This window comes from Salmo salar, unplaced genomic scaffold (assembly GCF_965601325.2).
Source record: "Salmo salar unplaced genomic scaffold, fSalSal1 ptg000129l, whole genome shotgun sequence".
Taxonomy (NCBI): domain Eukaryota; kingdom Metazoa; phylum Chordata; class Actinopteri; order Salmoniformes; family Salmonidae; genus Salmo; species Salmo salar.
The window spans coordinates 774,350-788,400 of NW_027675318.1; the positions used below are offsets into that span (position 1 = coordinate 774,350).

General features: G+C 40.6%; 1 protein-coding gene across 1 annotated transcript in view; it reads left to right on the plus strand.

The window, feature by feature from the left end:
• The window catches only part of LOC145866103 (tripartite motif-containing protein 16-like), a 384,803-nt gene that overhangs the window by 77,670 nt on the left and 293,082 nt on the right, over positions 1–14,051 (plus strand). The gene's annotated exons all lie outside the window — the stretch shown is intronic.

Here is a 14,051-nt window from a genome sequence, read left to right on the forward strand (position 1 = left end):
CTAATGTTAATAAACATAGATGATGGAACATATTCCCTTTTGCTGACGTGATGAACCGCTAAGGGGACATAAATATTTACCATCTAAACCATGTGTGACCTCTCACCTCTCTGGCTGTAGAAGTGGTCTTCCTAACCAGTTCCTCAACAGCTCTCTGACTGAGCTCCACCCTCACTGGGTCTTCAGAGGAGAGGAAGGCTGAGGAGGGATGGAAGGATGAATGGATCAGTCAGTCAATAAAGTGTAGAGCTGCTGTCTGACAAAATCACTATTTTAGTAGTTCATTAAAGTAAATAAGGCTTTATGACTGCTGAATACCAACTATCAATCACTTAGATCATGTATTTTCAGGTAGAGATACATCCTTGGGATGTCCCTAGCCCGTTGAAGTTGACATTTAAAATGGTTAAGGTAGGGGTTAAGGTTAGGGTTTAGGGTAGGGATGTCCCAAGGATCCCAGATAGCATTGACCATTGTGCATTCTTCTGTGTCTTATACATAGCAGGTGATGGGTTCTGAACTTGAAAATATGAAATATCCTTATTCATGTCACTGTTTGAGAGAAGGGGATGTAGAACGTTTACATTCTGTCAGAATGTGTTATTGTTAGACGTCAGGGATCCTATGGAAGGAGAAGGGCCACAGTCTGGAACAAGTCAACAGGACAGCCGTGAGGTGGGGAGGAGAAGGACCACAGTCTGGAACAAGTCAACAGGACAGCCGTGAGGTGGGGAGGAGAAGGGCCACAGTCTGGAACAAGTCAACAGGACAGCCGTGAGGTGGGGAGGAGAAGGGCCACAGTCTGGAACAAGTCAACAGGACAGCCGTGAGGTGGGGAGGAGAAGGGCCACAGTCTGGAACAAGTCAACAGGACAGCCGTGAGGTGGGGAGGAGAAGGACCACAGTCTGGAACAAGTCAACAGGACAGCCGTGAGGTGGGGAGGAGAAGGACCACAGTCTGGAACAAGTCAACAGGACAGCCGTGAGGTGGGGAGGAGAAGGGCCACAGTCTGGAACAAGTCAACAGGACAGCCGTGAGGTGGGGAGGAGAAGGACCACAGTCTGGAACAAGTCAACAGGACAGCCGTGAGGTGGGGAGGAGAAGGACCACAGTCTGGAACAAGTCAACAGGACAGCCGTGAGGTGGGGAGGAGAAGGACCACAGTCTGGAACAAGTCAACAGGACAGCCGTGAGGTGGGGAGGAGAAGGACCACAGTCTGGAACAAGTCAACAGGACAGCCGTGAGGTGGGGAGGAGAAGGACCACAGTCTGGAACAAGTCAACAGGACAGCTGTGAGGTGGGGAGGAGAAGGGCCACAGTCTGGAACAAGTCAACAGGACAGCTGTGAGGTGGGGAGGAGAAGGACCACAGTCTGGAACAAGTCAACAGGACAGCCGTGAGGTGGGGAGGAGAAGGACCACAGTCTGGAACAAGTCAACAGGACAGCCGTGAGGTGGGGAGGAGTGAGGAATTTAGGCTGAGGTCAGGTCAGGTCAAGTGAGGAAGAACTCATGTGACTAAAGTTCTGCCTAGCAAAAGAGGTGTAATTCAACATCAGTTCACCGTCTCAACTCATACTGTATTGGAGCTGCAGCAGCTTCTACTAACGTTAGCTTCGTTAACTAACTAACTAAGGACGGTGACCTGTCCAGACGAGATGTTACAACGAACTGAATCGTCAATGGAGGTCTTCCTCTTTATATAGCCTGCTACAGCATGCAATACTATTAACTCACAAGGGGGCAGAACGTTACATGTACAATACTATCCCATTTTGGAAACGTTACATGTACAATACTATCCCATTTTGGAAACGTTACATGTACAATACTATACCATTTTGGAAACGTTACATGGACAATACTATCCCATTTTGGAAACGTTACATGTACAACACTATCCCATTTTGGAAACGTTACATGTACAACACTATCCCATTTTGGAAACGTTACATGTACAATACTATCCCATTTTGGAAACGTTACATGTACAATACTATCCCATTTTGGAAACGTTACATGTACAATACTATACCATTTTGGAAACGTTACATGTACAATACTATCCCATTTTGGAAATGTTACATGTACAATACTATCCCATTTTGGAAACGTTACATGGACAATACTATCCCATTTTGGAAACGTTACATGTACAATACTATCCCATTTTGGAAACGTTACATGTTAAATACTATCCCATTTTGGAAACGTTACATGTACAATACTATCCCATTTTGGAAACGTTACATGTACAATACTATCCCATTTTGGAAACGTTACATGTCCGCCCCTGTAGATGGGATTCAAATGCATAATGGTATTAATACAGTGTCTAGACTACCTCTTTTGTATGAATGTCCTTCAGAATCCAAACACAGTATTGCCATGCAGTAAAATGTTGTGTATAATCTTTCAAGTCAGCCTGATAAAATATTGAACAATTTGTGTACAAAGATATCTTGAAATGTGATATTATGCCTGTATGGCAGTACTGTTACTGTATGGCAGTACTGTATTGGCTAGTGCTTTCTCCAATATGTTCTTCTATTTTGCATTACATTGTATCTTTCAATATTTATTTAATATATATATTTAGGTTTTTTTAAAGACTATTCTTTGACACATTTTCTCTTCCTTTGAAATTCTTATAGGACAGAACATGGACACAATGCAATTGGGATCAAGAAGAAGGTACAGATATGTTGTAGGACAGCTGCATTTGAAGTGTACATTTAACCTACATAGCAGTCAATACAAACTGACATCTATTAGCATACAAATGTGTGCAAATGATCTTTTCAGATCTTCTCAGAAATGAATCAAGTCCAAGGAATGGATATAGACAAAAAGAGAATTCAAGGACTATCAGAGGTAGAGAGGCGAGGCAGGGGTGATGACATCATCCTGCTATTTTGACAGTCCCTGAAGGACAATACAGAAGAGGTATCTGCTCTTATTCCTTCCCTTTCTCTAATGTATTTTGTAATAAAATTAGCAAGTGTAGTAAGATCACTGCTTTACTTTACTAGGACTGGAGACCACAGCAGTGATTCTGCTCTTGCCCTACCTCTTCAATGAGGACCCGAGTGGCCTTTATGTCCGTGACAAGGTATGCCTCTGCACCAATCATCTGTTTCTTCATAAACATAGGTGTGCATGCTTATATAAAACTACAGCTGAACATTTGTTATGTTCTTTGTTAATTGTATGTGTATTAATCTTTTCTTACTTTTGTTGACACAGATTTCACCGCTCTTCACTCCTTTACTGCACATCGGTGGAAATCCATTTCACCATGAGAGTGAAATCCCGCTGGCCTTTTATGGGGAGAACATCCAGGCCCTCGAGGACGTCCCCATGGGACTTGGGGCTCTGCTACGGCTGGATTTTTTATTTTATGTTAAATTTCCCCAAAATGTCAGAAGAACACTTATGTTGTTAAGTTACTGTGTTCTGGGGATAAGAGAAGTTGGGGTGAAGTTACCAGGGCCAGTCATAAAGATGGAAAACTTCCTAACATAACTAAGTGGATACAATATACACACTAAAGCTGAAAAATCTGTTTTTAGCATCAAGTCTACAATATTGTTAGTTTACCTATGATTCATTTTTAATGTTATTTTTATTGTACATCATTATTATTTATATATTTTAAATGTCATGAAAAGCACTATACAAAGTAAATGTATTATTTATTAGGATCTGACATGTCTGCAGAAATGTTGCAATTTTTTTATGTGTTTTGTAAATATTAATTCACATTTGTGGTGCCACTAAATAAACAATGAATTATTTAAATCAATATTGTCAATATTGTTGTTATTAAAATATGTTTTTTATAATGCAGGGAGGGTGGACCGAGAGTTAAAAAAATTAACCCCAAAATGTTCTTTGAGGAACTTATAGGGGTTCCCCCACAGTTTCAATGTTCAATTTGAAGAACCCCTAAACTCCAGGAACCTTTACGGGACGCTTCTTCAACATCAACAGCTAGTCAGACACCTTGGTTCACTCTAACTTTATGGATAAAGGTTTATTCAATAAATCTAGCAACAACTCTCATACTGGGAACAACCCTACGCCTTAAAACCTCTTCAGCGTCTCATCCCGTCAGCGGGATCAAAATCCAGCGAAAAAATCATATCGCCAATTAGCATTAAAAAAAATCATAATTAAAAAATAATAATAATATATATATATATTTTTATATAGATACACCTCTTCTGAATTGACCCACGTCGTCCGATTTCAAAAAGGTTTTACAGGAAAAGCAAATCATTAGATTATGTTAGATGAGTCCATCGTAAAAAGCAGCAACATAGCCATTTTCCGACCAACCACTTGCATCACAAATAATCAAAAAACAGCTAAATGCAGCACTAACCTTTTACAAACTTCATCAGATGACACACCTAGGACATCATGTTATACAATACATGCATTCTTTTGTTCGATAAAGGTCATATTTATATATAAAAACAGCATTTTACATCGGTGTCTGACGTTGACTAAATAATTTCCCCTCAAATGCGTCCCGGTAAACAATGCTACAATTCCCTAAATTACTATCCGATAACGATTTTTTAAATTTATATTGTCAATCTAACATTTATAGATGAATATCTCTTGAGAACACCTGTCATACCAGATTTTAAATTAACTTTACTGGGTAATCACACTTTGCGATAAAAGGAGATGCGATACTCAGAAAATGAGCTAATATACAGAGCTCGGCGCCATCTTGGAACAATCGCATGTCACATCTCATCTTGTATAATATTGTCAATAATCGCCTACCTTTAGTTGTCTTCATCAGAAAGCACTTCCAGGAATCCCAGGTCCACAACAGATGTATTTTCGGTCGAAAAAGTCCATACTTCACGTTCCATTAGCCTGCTGTTGGTAGCGCGTCCTAGGGCTCTCTCCAAGCGCAGGGCTGAAGTTCCGGATAAAATGAGATTCTCCCGCCTGTAGGTTCGTTCAAACATGTCAAACGTTGTAAAACATTAATCTTCAGGGCCTGTAACACCAAGAGAGCCAATAAGATTCGAGGGGGATGATTTCATTGCCTTTCAAACCGTTTCCAAAGGTGGGGGTAGACATGGCCGCCGGCGTCATAATGGTGATGGCCCATCCCCTGTGACCAATTTCCAATGAGTCTCATTCACTGAGTTTCGACTGTATAAGGCTCAAACCACTGTGAAAAGACTGGCGACATCTAGTGGAAGCAATAGGAAGTGCTCACTGAACCATGGTTAACGGTGTGATTTATAGGGAAAGATGAGAAGTCGAGTCCACAATTCTGAATTCCACTTCCTGTTTCAATCGGTCTCGGGGTTTTGACTGCCATTTGAGTTCTGTTATACTCACAGACAACATTCAAACAGTTTTAGAAACTTTAGGGTGTTTTCTATCCATATATAATAAGTATATGCATGCCCTAGCTTCTGAGTTTGATTAGTAGGCCGTTGAAAATGGGAACGATTTTTTTTCAAAATGCGCTGTGGCGCCCCCTATCCTAGGGTATCCTCAAGAGGTTTTAAGGGCAGTTTATTTCAATTAAGGTACCCGGACGTTTTATAGTTTCATCCGTAGGGCAACTTACCCTAAAGTGGACACACTCCCATCAGTTTCTGAGACAACTGGCCAGACTTTGTAGACAGTTTAATAATGCTTAAACCTCATCTTTATCAAATGATCCATTAAAGATACCAACTCAAAACCTACGTTCGTCTACATATGGGTTGTTTAAATTGTGTCTAATTATATTCCCAGTATTACTTGATCAAATCTCTAGTAATCATTATACACACATACAATTCATCATATTTTCATATATTCACAGAATCCATATAAAACATAAGAAATTCTCAGGTAGTCACGACAACCATTCCATTTGCTTTTTCAGGGACTCTCCATAGCTACGAAGCATCTCTCCAAACATCCTCCCAGCGGAACCAAAAATAAACTTTAGTTTCCCAGACAATGACCATGGGATCCTCAACGGTTCTCTAACCTCCCAGAGACCACGGCAAAATCAAGCCTCCCAGGAACTATAGACCTTCCTCTGCTTTCTAAATGATCATCCCGCTTATTATCCACATTTCAATCATCTGATTAAGCATATTTCTATATGTTACTATCCAGATGTCAGATTAAGACTCATTTCCACTGTCAAACAACTCTCATATCACAGTCACACAACTCTCATACCACAGTCACACAACTCTCATACCACAGTCACACAACTCTCATATCACAGTCACACAACTCTCATACCACAGTCACACAACTCTCATATCACAGTCACACAACTCTCATTTCACAGTCACACAACTCTCATATCACAGTCACACAACTCTCATACCACAGTCACACAATGCTATTCCCAAACATACCTAATCAATTAGTTGTTTTTCAACAATATTTTAACCTGCGGGAATATTTTCACATTTATCTAATGGTTAGTTCCTAGGATAATGAAACTCATACATTTACATCTTTCAATACTTCTAAAATGGGGTCCAGGTTTAAAATAATTACAGGTGCACCGTACCATCTTATACTATATCACAAATGGTCTTAACTAGTAAACACAGATTCTAGTTTTCATCCAGTTCACACAGATAGCTGACTCAGCCTCAGAGCCTCCTGACTGGGCCCTGTTTACACCTCCACACAGGAATACACACTCAGAGCCTCCTGACTGGGCCCTGTTTACACCTCTACACAGCAATACACACTCAGAGCCTCCTGACTGGGCCCTGTTTACACCTCCACCCAGGAATACACACTCAGAGCCTCCTGACTGGGCCCTGTTTACACCTCCACACAGGAATACACACTCAGAGCCTCCTGACTGGGCCCTGTTTACACCTCCACACAGGAACACACACTCAGAGCCTCCTGACTGGGCCCTGTTTACACCTCCACACAGGAACACACACTCAGAGCCTCCTGACTGGGCCCTGTTTACACCTCCACACAGGAATACACACTCAGAGCCTCCTGACTGGGCCCTGTTTACACCTCCACACAGGAATACACACTCAGAGCCTCCTGACTGGGCCCTGTTTACACCTCCACACAGGAATACACACTCAGAGCCTCCTGACTGGGCCCTGTTTACACCTCCACACAGGAATACACACTCAGAGCCTCCTGACTGGGCCCTGTTTACACCTCCACACAGGAACACACACTCAGAGCCTCCTGACTGGGCCCTGTTTACACCTCCATACAGGAATACACACTCAGAGCCTACTGACTGGGCCCTGTTTACACCTCCACACAGGAATACACACTCAGAGCCTATGAGGCTTTTCTAAAAACTACACTTTGCGTGTTTCACTCCTCTTTTTTTAAAACTACGTTTGAGATGTGGTATCCACTCGGCTCGCTGCCTCTCAGATCAAAGGTGGGTCCATCTGCTCCGTTCCTGAAGTGTGGTCTCCCTGAGATCCCATGTTTGAGGGATCCCTTGTGCACCATTTACCCAGGTCATCAGGAGCGGTCACCAAGTCAAGATTCACATCCCCATCGCCAAATGTGGTGGTTAATATTAATTGAGACAAACTTATCACACAAGTCAGAGTTATTCTTAAACTAAATCTTTATTCACTTATAAGGGAGCAGGTCAATACAACACACATATAAAGTCAATCAATTGGGTGCCCTATGATAATGATGGCTGGTCGACGAATCACCCCCAGATGATTCATTGAGAGATGAATCACCCCCAGATGATTCATTGAGAGATGAATCACCCCCAGATGATTCGTTGAGAGATGAATCACCCCCAGATGATTCATTGAGAGATGAATCACCCCCAGATGATTCGTTGAGAGATGAATCACCCCCAGATGATTCATTGAGAGATGAATCAACCCCAGATGATTCGTTGAGAGATGAATCACCCCCAGATGATTCGTTGAGAGATGAATCACCCCCAGATGATTCGTTGAGAGATGAATCAACCCCAGATGATTCATTGAGAGATGAATCACCCCCAGATGATTCGTTGAGAGATGAATCACCCCCAGATGATTCGTTGAGAGAAGAATCACCCCCAGATGATTCGTTGAGAGAAGAATCACCCCCAGATGATTAATTGAGAGATGAATCACCCCCAGATGATTCGTTGAGAGCCACGAGACAAAAGTACAAAGGTCTTTTACAGCCAAGATACACCCCTTTCAACCTACATGACAAACAACAGATGTATAGAACGGGTCACAAGGTTAAGATTTGTATGAAAGATACTTATAATTCTCAGCCGACAGCATCTGCTGTAAAAACAGTACTCTTTGTGTAGAGACCAGGGTCTGGCCCTGGGGTCATCTCTCCCTGGTACCATATAGAACAGAAACATTAACTCATGCTCTGGAATGCAGTCTCTTTAGGTTTTATCACCCAAAAGACATTGTAAATCTCCTGTCAGTGTTTTCTCCCAGAGGCCCATCCTCAGTAGAACACACAGACACAATAGTTCTAAGAACCCTCTATTCTGTTGCATAAAACAAACATTTGATGCAATAAAAGTATAATAACATAATCTTGCAATTTTGCTCTCAGTGTCCACTGAAAGTTGACTAGTGACAACAACTGGGAACTAAAAGACACCCACCATGAGACCCACTAAATCTGCCCAAGAAGAGGCAAACAAAAGAAAAACCCACACCAAACTTAACCTGTTAGGGCTAGGGGGCAGTATTTTCACGGCTGGACAAAAAAACGTACCCGATTTAATCTGGTTACTAATCCTACCCAGTAACTAGAATATGCATATACTTATTATATATGGATAGAAAACACCCTAAAGTTTCTAAAACTGTTTGAATGGTGTCTGTGAGTATAACAGAACTCATTTGGCAGGCAAAACCCTGAGACAGATTCTGACAGGAAGTGGATACCTGATGTGTTGTATTACCTTTAAACCTATGCCATTGAAACACACAGGGGCTCATTAATGTTTTGGCACTTCCCATTGCTTCCACTAGATGTCACCAGCCTTTACAAAGTGTTTTGAGTCTTCTACTGTGAGATCTGACCGAACAAGAGCCTTGGAACGGTGATGGCCCATTAGACTCTGGCGCGCGAGTTCATGTTGGGTACCCTCGTTCCAATACGTTTTAAAAGAGAATGCATTCGTCCGCCTTGAATATTATTCATGTTCTGGTTAAAAAAGGCACTAATGATTTATGCTATACAACGTTTGACATGTTTGAACGAACGTAAATATATTTTTTCCCCTCGTTCATGAAGTGAAGTCCGGCTGGCTTAGATCATGTGCTAACAACACGGAGCTTTTTGGACATAAATGATGAGCTTTTTCGAACAAAACTACATTCGTTATGGACCTGGGATTCCTGGAAGTGACATCTGATGAAGATAATCAAAGGTAATGGATTATTTACATAGTATTTTCGATTTTAGATCTCTCCAACATGGCGGTTAGTCTGTATCGCAAAGCGTATTTTTCTGGGCGCAGTGCTCAGATTATTGCAAAGTGTGATTTCCCAGTAAGGTTATTTTTAAATCTGGCAAGCTGTTTTTGGATATAATAATTAAATGTCATAATTCAAATTTCTCAAACATACAACTATCTTACACCCTTTGAAAGATAAACATCTCCTTAATCTAACCACGTTGTCCGATTTCAAAAAGGCTTTACGGCGAAAGCATAAAGTTAGATTATGTTAGGACAGTACATTGACAAAACATTACATACAGCTATTTTCAATGCAAAGACAGGCGTCACCAAAAGCAGAAAACCAGCTAAAATTATGCACTAACCTTTGACAATCTTCATCAGATGACACTCCTAGGACATTATGTTAGACAATACATGCATTTTGTGTTCTATCAAGTTCATATTTATATCCAAAAACAGCATTTTACAATGGCGTTGATGTTGAGAAAATATTTTCCCTCCAATACCGCCAGTCAATCAGCACAACAAATTAAATAATTACTATTCGAAACCATTGGTAAAATATTATATTTTCATTCAAAGAATTATAGATTAACATCTCGTGAACGCCACGGCATTGCCAGATTTAAAAATAACCTTACTGGGAAATCACACTTTGCAATAATCTGAGTACTGCGCTCAGAAAAATAGGCTTGGCGATACAGACTAGGCGCCATGTTGGAGAGATCTAAAATCAAAAATACTATGTAAATATTCCCTTACCTTTGATTATCTTCATCAGAAGGCACTTCCAGAAATCCCAGGTCCATAACAAATGTAGTTTTGTTCGAAAAAGCTCATAATTTATGTCCAAAAAGCTCCGTGTTGTTAGTGCGTCCTGTAGGCTACTCAAAAACATGAACGTCGCCCGCCGGACATGTCTTCACCAAAGAGGGGAAAAAAATTATGTACGTTCGTTCAAACATGTCAAACGTTGTATAGCATAAAACGTTAGGGCCTTTTTCAATCAGAACTTCAATAATATTCAAGGCGGACGATTGCATTCTCTTTTAAAACGTATTGGAACGAGGGTACCCAACATGCACTCGCGCGCCAGAGTAGTATCGGCCATCCGCTTATGACCAACGTTCCAAGTCTCTTGTTCGGTCAGTTTTCATAGTAGAAGACTCAAACCACTTTGTAAAGACTGGTGACATCTAGTGGAAGCCATAGGAAGTGCTCAATGATTAATAAGCCCCTGTGTGTTTCAATGGCATAGGCTTAAAAGTAATTCAACACATCAGGTATCCACTTCCTGTCAGAATTTGTCTCAGGGTTTTGACTGCCATATGAGTTCTGTTATACTTACAGACACCATTCAAACAGTTTTAGAAAATTCAGAGTGTTTTCTATCCAAACCTGAACAATAATATGCATATCCTAGCTTCTGAGTTGGTGTAGGAGGCAGTTAAAAATGGGCACATATTTTTTTTTAAATTCTCAATACTGTCCCCTATCCCCAACATTAAAGGCACAGTCAACTTAGTGTATGTAAACTTCTGACCCACTGGAATTGTGATACAGTGAATTATAAGTGAAATAATCTGTAAACAATTGTTGGAAAAACTACTTGTGTCATGCACAAAGTAGATGTCCTAACCGACTTGTCAAAACTATAGTTTGTTATCAAACAATTTGTGGAGTGGTTGAAAAACAAGTTTTGATGACTCCAACCTAAGTGTATGTAAACTTCTGACTTCAACTGTAGCTGACATACTGGTACATACTGCTGTAAAGATATGCTATGTGGTTCATAAGGACAGCGTAGCTAGCTAACATACTGGTACATACTGCTGTAAAGATATGCTATGTGGTTCATAAGGACAGCGTAGCTAGCTAACATACTGGTACATACTGCTGTAAAGATATGCTATGTGGTTCATAAGGACAGCGTAGCTAGCTAACATACTGGTACATACTGCTGTAAAGATATGCTATGTGGTTCATAAGGACAGCGTAGCTAGCTAACATACTGGTCGGACTTCGGCTGCATATTTTCCAAAAATTTTTCAAATCTGAAAATAGTTGAAGCCCCGCCCATTTCCTGAAGAATTGCATTATGGGCCCTAAAAGCACAGAAATAGTGTCCTCTGCATATATACTTCGTATTTTGGCGACTGTAGTATGACATCCGGGAACTTTTGGCATACTAACTATATCCATACTATGACAAATAAGCATAATATATAGTATGGTTAGTATGAGTATTCGAACACAGCTCAAGTCTCTGGGCAGCCATTTTGTTTCTGTTTAAAAACTAGGTTGCCACTTTAAAAAAGCCACACAATCAATCAACCAATCTGCAGTTCAAACAATAACAAAGCTGTAATTCCACCACTGTTTTGGTAATAAGATGATGGGGCTGGAGAAATGTAACTACAGACAGACAGACCTATGGATACAAGGACTGACCATCCATGATATCAACATTATAGTTTTAACCATGTTGAGGCTATACAGTGTTGATTACATTGTTTCTAAACATTGGAGTAAAAAAAAGCTTATTTGGGGTTCTGATGGGGTACAACAGTTGAACTAAGCTCATGAGGCATGTGTTATATTCTTCAAGAACCAATGGCTATAATTAAATAATTTTAAAGAAAAAAAAATGGATGTAGCAATTACAGATTTCCCCTTTAACACCTCAGTTTAACAAGTGTAGAGTTTGTGCCTCTGTTTTTAAAACAGTACTTACGAGTGTTAATCAGGGCCCGTTCATCGTTAGAACCATTGGATGCCTTATGATGCCCTTGGGAAACCGGGCCCAGATATACAGTTTCTTCCTCTTCTTCCTTCTTCGATGTGACAGTCATCTCCTCTTTCACTCCATAAACTGCATCCTCCTCCTCCTTCACTCTGAACGTGTCTTCCTCTTCTTTTACTGTAACATCCTCCTCCTCTTTCACTCTGAACGTGTCTTTCTCTTCTTCTTTCACGGTAACAGCCTCACCATCTACTTGTTTTTGTATTGTAACAGCCTCCTCTTCCTCCTCCTCTTTGACGAGAGCTTCTTTCTCCGTCCAGCAGGCCTCATCTTCTTTAACAGGAGGAGAGTAGCTTTGTGAGCGCATGGTCGGAGATGTTAGCTAGCTAGGCTAATGCTAATTTAACCAGCCCGCTAGCTGACTAATAACAACAACACCGTAAATATGAAATTAAATCGGATAACTAACTAGACGACAGAAGTGGGTTTAAAACACTGTGGCTAATATACACGAAAACGCCTAAAGAGCTTTATTGGTTCGGCTATTTTGTCTACAAGCTACAGAGGTGGCTGAATAACTGTTGCTGCTGTTGAAAGAAGCGTTCCGTCCACTACATTATACGTCACACCAACAGCATTACCTTAAATTCCCACACCGCCATCTGCTGACTGGAGTGGGTAACGCAGTAGAGTAAAATGTATACTTTATTTTCAGACAAAAAGTTAAAGTGTAGGAATCATGAGTTTTTACTCACCAGCGTAACAACACAGTGTGGTTAAAGACTTAGTAAGCTAGTTGTAGTCACGATATGGTTCCCTATAAGTACAAACAGTTATGTTTTTGCGTTATTACAAATGTATTAACTTATTTCGGGAAATCTTCTACAAACCCCACAATGCACTATTTCCCAACGTCATATGTATTATCAACTCTATGCTACCGAGTTTGTATGCCAGTGTAACGGTGTAATGAAGTTACATTTAAAAAATGTATTTAACCATTATTTAACCAGGCAAGCCAGCTAAGAACAAATTATTATTTACAATGACCGACCTACCCCTGCCAAACCCTAACCCAGACGATGCTGGGCTACTGTGCGCTGCCCTATGGGACTCCCTGTCACAGCCTGTTATGATACAGCCTAGTTTTGAACCAGGGTCTGTAGTGACACCTCTAGCACTGAGATGCAGTACCTTAAATCGCTGTTTGTGTGTTTACATTACAGTCAGTGATAAAGGATGTGATTCTGGGTAACCCAATGTGATTCTGGGTAACCCACAGCAGATTTCTGGAGAAATTGGAAATTGAGTGGTCCTGGGATAGAAATGTATAAAGCTGACATTACATCATAAAATCCACCTTTTACATCATAAATTAGCAATTTATGTTTTAGTAACTTCTGTTGTTGGTTTGGCCTCTCTTTATATGTTATTTGCCGAATCTCAGTTTTCCATGTGGGTTTTATGCTAAAGTTCCCTCTATCAAGTTGGTAGCAAACTGGAAAATGCATCTTCTTCAGGAGTGCTATTTATATCCTGTCACTACTGATCATTCATCCACACTGCATCATCTTTAGCAGTGCTATTTATATCCTGATCATTCATCCACACTGCATCTTCTTTAGGAATGCTATTTATATCCTGATCATTCATCCACACTGCATCTTCTTTAGGAGTGCTATTTATATCCTGATCATTCATCCACACTGCATCTTCTTCAGGAGTGCTATTTATATCCTGTCACTACTGATCATTCATCCACACTGCATCTTCTTTAGGAGTGCTATTTATATCCTGATCATTCATCCACACTGCATCTTCTTTAGGAGTGCTATTTATATCCTGATCATTCATCCACACTGCATCTTCTT